Source organism: Bubalus kerabau, chromosome 1, assembly GCF_029407905.1.
Source record: "Bubalus kerabau isolate K-KA32 ecotype Philippines breed swamp buffalo chromosome 1, PCC_UOA_SB_1v2, whole genome shotgun sequence".
Taxonomy (NCBI): domain Eukaryota; kingdom Metazoa; phylum Chordata; class Mammalia; order Artiodactyla; family Bovidae; genus Bubalus; species Bubalus kerabau.
The window spans coordinates 168,826,487-168,834,621 of record NC_073624.1 but is presented as its reverse complement, the minus strand read 5'-3'; the positions used below and the strand labels follow the sequence as shown (position 1 = coordinate 168,834,621).

General features: G+C 38.7%; 1 long non-coding RNA gene across 1 annotated transcript; it reads right to left on the bottom strand.

Annotated features, from left to right (window-relative positions):
* Positions 1–3,358: 3,358 nt before the first annotated feature.
* Positions 3,359–6,114, bottom strand: LOC129641888 (uncharacterized). Its single transcript, XR_008709499.1, has 3 exons — positions 5,960–6,114; positions 5,740–5,842; positions 3,359–3,493 (listed from the first exon to the last, which is right to left on the bottom strand). It is a non-coding gene; the product is annotated as an uncharacterized LOC129641888 (long non-coding RNA).
* Between the last annotated feature and the right edge of the window lie 2,021 nt (positions 6,115–8,135).

The following is an 8,135-nucleotide window of genomic DNA, read 5'->3' as shown; positions in this document are numbered from 1 at the left end:
TGAATCTATAGATTGCTTTGGGTAGTATACTCATTTTCACTATATTGATTCTTCCAATCCATGAACATGGTATATTTCTCCATCTATTAGTGTCCTCTTTGATTTCTTTCATCAGTGTTTTATAGTTTTCTATATATAGGTCTTTTGATTCTTTAGGTAGATTTATTCCTAAGCATTTTATTCTTTTCATTGCCATGGTGAATGGAATTCACCTTAATTCCATTAGGTTTCCTTAATTTCTCTTTCTGTTTTCTCATTGTTAGTGTATAGGAATGCAAGGGGTTTCTGTGTGTTAATTTTATATCCTGAAACTTTACTATATTCATTGATTAGCTCTAGTAATTTTCTGGTGGTGTCTTTAGGGTTTTCTATGTAGAGGATCATGTCATCTGCAAACAGTGAGAGTTTTACTTCTTCCTTTCCAATCTGGATTCCTTTTATTTCTTTTTCTTCTCTGACTGCTGTGGTTAAAACTTCCAAAACTATGTTGAATAGTAGTGGTGAGAGTGGGCACCTTTGTCTTGATCCTGACTTCAGGGGAAATGGGTTCAATTTTTCACCATTGAGGATAATGTTTGCTGTGGGTTTATCATATATGGCTTTTATTATGTTGAAATATGTTCCTTCTATGCCTACTTTCTGGAGGGTTTTTTTTTTTTTATCATAAAGGGATGTTGAATTTTGTCAAATTCTTTCTCTACATCTATTGAGATAATCATACGGTTTTTATCTTCCAGTTTGTTAACTGGTGTATCACATTGATTGATTTGCAAATACTGGGTTAAGTTTTGTAGAAGTAGAATAAGCTTCATCTATGTGTGCTGTAATCTTTATAGATCATTGTGAAATAATATTTATTTACTATATCAAAGTAATAAAATATTTTAAAAACAAATATAAATCACTTAAAGGCAAAGAAATTCACAGTCTGTTATAAAAAGCCACACTACAAGAAAACCTTGTTCTCTTAACAAAGAGAGAAAACCAGATTCCCGTTTGGTGTCAGCTTATTGTTAACTACAAAATTTGTTTACCTAGTTAATTTCAATTTAATCTTGCAAAACATATTTAAAAAATAAATCTTGTAGAAGTAATACTTTTGCAAAGGCATCAGAGGTTAAACCATAGTCATCTGTAATGACAGGCTTAAGAAGACGCATTTGAAATCTGATTACAATGCAATAGCTTGGTTACTGCTGTGACATATAACACTTTAAAACAGCAGTTAGAATTATGACCGGCAACGTTTGCCAGGAAATATCAGACCTTTATGAATTTCATCTAATTGTTAAAACATCTGCATTAGTGATAATACCACACAGCATTCACTGTGAAACAATAGTTATTCACTTAGCCTAAGTAACACTGAAGGGTTTCAAAGGCCGTTCAAATCTTAAGAAAACTTGTACCATGTAAAGAACTCTTTTCTCAGTTTCCACTTTCCACAAACCTTCCTTTTACTTTCTATATCCATCAATTTTCCCAGTCAGAAACAGTCATCTGTAAGTCACACCTACTTCCTTTTTCCTTAATAAAGTGTAATTCCATTTCTCATATCTTATTTACCAAAAACATGCAACTAACTCTCTTTAAGCAACCATGAGCTGTCCTTTATCAGCTCTCTATAGATTGTTAAACATAGATCACCCAAAGTTCTTATCTTATTTGTATTTTTTTCTTAAAAGTCTCTTCACATCAAATTACTTTCCTTGGTGACAATTTGTAACAAATATAGCATCCTATTAGTGTATATTAAACCTAGGCACAATAAAAGTATTACACAGTGTTGATGACTGAAGACATGTCTCTATTGATTAGATCAAGCAAACAGAATAGAGTTCATTTACAAATGCACTCTTGCCATCTCCTGTTAGACAACTTCCAGTTTACCTTTTTTTCATGGACCTAACAATTCAGGTTCCTATGCAATATGGTTCTTTATCACATCAGACTTTACTTCCACCACCAGACATACTCACAACCAGGCATTGTTTCTGCTTTGGCTGAGCCTCTTCATTCCTTCTGGAGCTATTTCTTCACTCTTCTCCAGTAGCATATTGGGCACCTCCTGACCTGGGGAGTTCATCTTTCAGTGTCACATCTTTTTACCTTTTCATACTGTTCATGAGATTCTTAAGGCGAGAATGCTGAAGTGGTTTGCCATTCCCTTCTCCAGTGGACCAGAACTTTCCACCACATGACCCATCCGTCTTGGGTAGCCCTACAAGGCATGGCTCATAGTTTCATTGAGTTAGACAAGGTTGTGATCCATGTGATCAATTTCATTAATTTTCTGTGTGTGGTTTTCATTCTGTCTGCCCTCTGATGGATGAGGATAAGAGGCTTGTGTAAGCTTCCTAGTAGGAGGACTGAAGAAGTAAAGTGAAGTCTCTCAGTCATCTCTGACTCCTTATGACCCCATGGACTATAGCCCACTAGGCTCCTCCATCCATGGAATTTTCCAGGCAAGAGTCCTGGAATGGGTTGCCATTTCCTTCTCCAGGGGATCTTCCTGACCCAGGGATTGAACCCAGGTCTCCCGCATTGCAGGCAGACGCTTTACTGTCTGAGCCACCAGGGAAGCCCTGGTTGTGGGTAAAACTGGGTCTTGTTCTGGTGGGCAAGGCCATACTCAGTAAATCTTTAATCTGCTGATGGGTGTGGCTGTGTTTCTTCCCTGTAGTTTGGTAATGGAGGTAATAGCAGCCTCCTTCAAAAGAACTTATGCCAGCACACTGCAGCTCCTAGGACGGTTGTAGTCAGTGCCCATGATGCTGCAACAGGACACTGTACACTGTTAACCCACACCTCCGCCAGAGACTCCTGGGCACTCAGGCAAATGTAGCTCAGTCTCTTGTGGGGTCACTGCTCCTTTACCCTGGGACCTGCTGTGCATAAGGTTTTCTTTATGCCCTCCAAGAGTCTGCTTCCCTGGGGGTTCTCAGTCCTTTTGCCAGATACCGAGGTTGGAAAATCTGTTGTGAGCCCTGGAAATTTTGCAACAATGTGAGAACTTCTTTGACATAATTGTTCTCCAGTTTGCGAGTCATCTGCTCGGCAGCTGTGTAGTGGAGCTAATGGTGACCTCCTCCAAGAGCACCTATGCCACATGTCACGCCTCCCGGCTCTGCTGAAGTCAGAGCCCCGTCCCCAGGGCAGATCACTGCTGACCCGTGCCTCTGCAGGAGACACTCAAAGTCAGCTCTGGCGCAGTCTGCTGGGTGGGGGTGGGGGTGGGGTCGCTGCTCCTTTCCCTTGGTGTGTGTAAGATTTTGTTTTCTCCCTCCAAGTGTCTCTGGTGGGTCTGAGATTGGTTTTTAAACATGATTGTGCCCCTCCTACCATCTTGTTGCAGCTTCTCCTTTGTCCTTGAATGTGGGGTATCTTTTTTTGGTGGGACCCAACAATCTCCTGTCAATGGTTGTTCAGCAGCTAGTTGCGATTTTGGTGTTCTCACAGAAGAAGATGAGTGCAGGTCCTTCTACTCCACCCTCTTGAAAAAAAAAAAATGTAGGAATCAGTGAACTAAAATGGGCCAGAAAGGGTGAATTTAATTCAGATGACCATTATTTCTACTACTGTGGGCAAGAATACCTTAGAAGAAATGGAGCCACCCTCATAGACAACAAAAGAGTCCAAAATGCAATACTTGGGTGCAGTCTCAAAAATAATGGAATGATCTCTGTTCATTTCCAAGACAAATCATTCAATATCACACTAATCCAAGCTTATGCCGCAACAACTAATGTGCAAGAAGCTGAGGCTAACTGATTCTCTGAAGACCTGCAAGAACTTCTAGAAGTAACACACCCTCAAAAAAGATGCCCTTTTCATTATAGAGGACTGGAATGCAAAAGTATGAAGCCAAGAGATACCTGGAGTAACAAGCAACTTTGGTCTTGGAGTACAAAATGAAGCTGGGCAAAGGCTATCAAGGGAATATTTCATTTAAAAATGGGTACAACAAAGGACAGAAATGGTATGGACCTAACAGAAGCAGAAGAGATTAAGAAGAGGTGGCAAGAATACAGAGAAGAACTATACAAAAAAGATCTTAATGACCCAGATAGCCATGATGGTGTGATTACTCACCTAGAGCCAGACATCTTGGAGTGTCAAGTCAAGTGGACCTCAGGAAACACCACTAAGAACAAAGCTAGTGGGGGTGATGGAATTTCAGCTGAGCTATTTAAAATTCTTAAAGATGATTCTGTGAAAGTGTTTCACTCAATGTGCCAGCAAATTTGGAAAACTCAACAGTGACCACAGGACTGGAAAAGGTCAGTTTTCATTCCAAACCCAAAGAAGGGCAGTGCCAAAGAATGTTCAAACGAACACACAATTGCACTCATTTCACATGCTAGCAAGATAATGCTCAAAATTCTCCATGCCATGCCTCAACAGTAGGTGAACTGAGAACTTCCAGATGTACATGCTGGACTTAAGAAAAGGCATAGGAATCACAGGTTAAATTGCTACATCTGTTGGATCATAGATAAAGCAAGATAATTCTATAAAAACATCTACTTCTGCTTCATTGACTATGCTAAAGCCTTTGACTGCGTGGATCACAACAAACTGGGAAATTCTTAAAAAGAGAGGAATACCAGACCACCTTACGTGCCTCCTAAGAAACCTGAATACAGGTCAAGAAGCAAGTTAGAACTGGACATGGAGTAACAGACCGTATAAATGTATAAATTTGCACACAATTACACCTGTCCTTTTTACTTGTCCTTCCTCCTGCTGAGTCAGAGAATCAGCTTTAAAATAGAAAAGCTATATTTATTTTGCATAATACTGCTACAGCAATGGCTAAAAATAACTCTGATATGCTCTTAATAATTAAGGCTGCATACCCTGCTCTAATTGAGAAGTAATTCATAAACTAATTTGGATATCTGGGAACTAGTAACATGCAATAGAGCCTTCTTTCTTATTTTTCTCTCCCTTTCATCCTTTTGCATACTGTTTTAAAAGGCAAAACCCTGTGAAGTGATAAAGACCCTAAGTAAATAAAAATGGTTTGAAGGAAAAAATTACACATGCAGCTTTCTTCATATATAATTCATTAAAATCTTGATTTACAGGAAAGATAAGCTAGGAGATATTCAGATTATAATTTCTTTCTTGTAGTGCTCAATTAATTGTTATACTTCTATAATTTGTGTGTGTTTAGGAGTCCAGAATTACATCTATTCCTCGTGCTAAACCTATTTGATGATTGCTCCTGTTGTAGCTGTATTATTTATCCACTATAATTAGAAAAGCAACACTGCTTTCTCTTAGGAATATTTTTTCTCCAGGTGATATCTATATATCTAACTCTGTTATTCACCAGGAAATTATCTTGGTCTCTGACTGCTGCTGCTGTTTACTGGTGCTACCTTCAGCTTTACCACTGTGCAAGTATCAATAAACCACGATCACTGCATGATGAACATCATATATATGTTCCCAAATTTTACATGGTTCTCATGTACCTGTCCCTTTCACACATAACTGTCCCTTCTATCTATTGGCAAACGATACTTTTAACAGGTAGTTGATTTTTTCTATGGGGTCAAATTGGTATATAAATAATTTGTGCAGAACTAATCTTTTTACATTTTTTATCTCCTTCTTTGTCTCCCTCCCTCCATCTGTCCATCAACCATGTTCAATGTATCAATACTACGCTAATACTATAGGGAACAGAAAGAAGCATAAGACTTAATCTTGTCCTCAAGTATAGTTTACCATTGGGACCTCCTTGGTGGTCCAGTGGTTAGGGTTCCATGCTCGCCTTGCAGTGGTCCCAGATTCCATCTCTCTTTAGGGAACTAGATCCTGCATGCCAGAACTGAAAGAAAAACAAAAAAACAAAAAAACCCTATATTCTGCAACTAAAAAGATCCTACATGCTGCAACTAAGATCTGCAGCCAAAACAAATAAATAACTTTTAAAAGTATGGCTTACCATCCATTGAGGGAAAAAAATGTGCATATGTGCACATAAAAGATCAACAACCAGAATGCTGTATGATACGTCACAAGTAACCAGCACAAATCACACAGTCTAGAAGATCCAAGGAAGATATCTGGGGCTGGAATGATGTGATGTGTTGACTGAGTCTGAGGAATAGTCTGATATAAAGGGAAAAGCACAGGCAATAAATTGGAAGACCAGGTGTTCACTTCCACAACTGACTATTGTAACCTAAACTTAATTTCTCTCATCTGTAAGTTGGGAACCATGATTATAATAATACTTCTCTTCTACTTCAATTTATGAATCATACAATCAAATATGATTATATAAAGATGTTCTGAAAACATTAAAAAAATTCCAATCTAAGGGTGTGTTGTTTTAATTTTCATCACCTACCATAGTGTTTATGTTCAAACATCACTAATAATTAAGAAATGTTAAAAGTTCAATAGGAAGAGGGGAGCAATGCTGATATATATGTTATTTAATTGGGAGAAAAAATGACAAAATAAAAGACAGGGCTGTCATAAAAATATGACTTTTTTTAGGTACAATCCATACTATATTATACCTATACTTAATTAAAAGTTAATAACTGTTATGAATAATGTGGGGATAATGATAGGCAATACTTACTGAACTTTCACTATGTGCCAGGGGCTGTGCTAAGAACTTTTTATGTATTGTCTAATTTAATCTTCATAACAATCCTAAGACTCTATCATCATTGTTCCCATTTCACAGAGGGGGAAACCCTGGGTCAGAGAGATTTTCATTTGGCAAAGTCACACAGCTAGTAACAAGCACAGGGTTTGAATCTAGATCTGTCTAACTTCTAAGCCTCTATTTTTGTTTTAATTATTTATTTATTTTTGGCTGTGCTGTGTCTTTGTTGCTGCATGGGCTTCTCTCTAGCTGTGGCTAGGGGCTGTCTCTTGTTACTCTAGGGTGAGGGTTTCAGTAGTTGTGGAAGGTGGGCTCAATAGTTGCGGCTCCCTGGCTCCATAGTTGTGGCACACAGGCTCAGCAGCTCCGTGGAATGTGGGATCTTCCTAGATCAGGGAATGAACCCATGATTCCAGCATTGGCAGGTGGATTCTGTATCACTGAGCCACCAGGGAGGCCCTAAGCCTGTATTCTTATCCAGCAATTTTCATAACTTTGGCATGTCACACAAAAGGCAGTGATAAAGTCAGAACCAAATTGAAGTGCTTTGATGTACTTATTAAATCAGATAAGAAATTGATATTTAAATAATAAATTATTACAAGCAAAGGTGAAGTGAGGAATGAAGCTTTAGAAGGAAGAGAAAGGCCAGTGCATAGATGACCTAATTTGCCATGTATGACAATTTAAATTTGATTCTGTGGGTAATAAGGAGCCACAGAAGGTTTTAAGTACAGAAATGTGATCACTGCCTGCCTGGCATAGTGTTGGTGCTCCATACACACTTCATGAACAAATGAATGAATGGAATTTGCCTTTTAGAAAGACTGACCTAAGGACATTGTGAAATATGGTTTGGAGGGAACTAAGACTGAAAGTAGAAAAGCTCCTGTAAAAGTTTGGGAAAAGCAGCAGAGCTGTACTGGAGCTGACCAGCACTGGTTTGAAGAGGCAATCGTGTATACTTCTTCCCAACCTCAGGTTCAGTGACATTCAGTGGATGGTTTGAAACCAGCCCTGGTGGGGTTATCTACACCACAGATCTCAGCAAACACTACAGATCAGGGCTCTCTTTTTGGAGAGCAGATTTACCAACACACTACTGACCTGAACAAAAGCTACAGCAATGAGACAGAAGAGGAAAAAATACTTACTAGAGGGGTTAATGAAGTAGAATCAGCAATACCTATCATCAGCTGGTTGATGGGTGAGGAGGCTCAGTGAGGGAGATCACACAATGGTTTATCAGGTTATTGGCTTGCATGATTCCAACAGGATACTGGTGCCTCTTACCAAGAAGAGGAGTTCAAGAAAGGCAAAAGATAGTGAATTCTGTTCAGGAAAAACTGAAGTATTTGTGAAACATGATGGTAAAGATGTCCAGAAGACAGCGGCTACATAGATGTGAGAGTACAAGGAGAGGTATGGATTCAATATGATATATGGGAACCATGAGGCTGTAACTGATAGTGGAAGTCAGTTGGAACTGAAACACTGG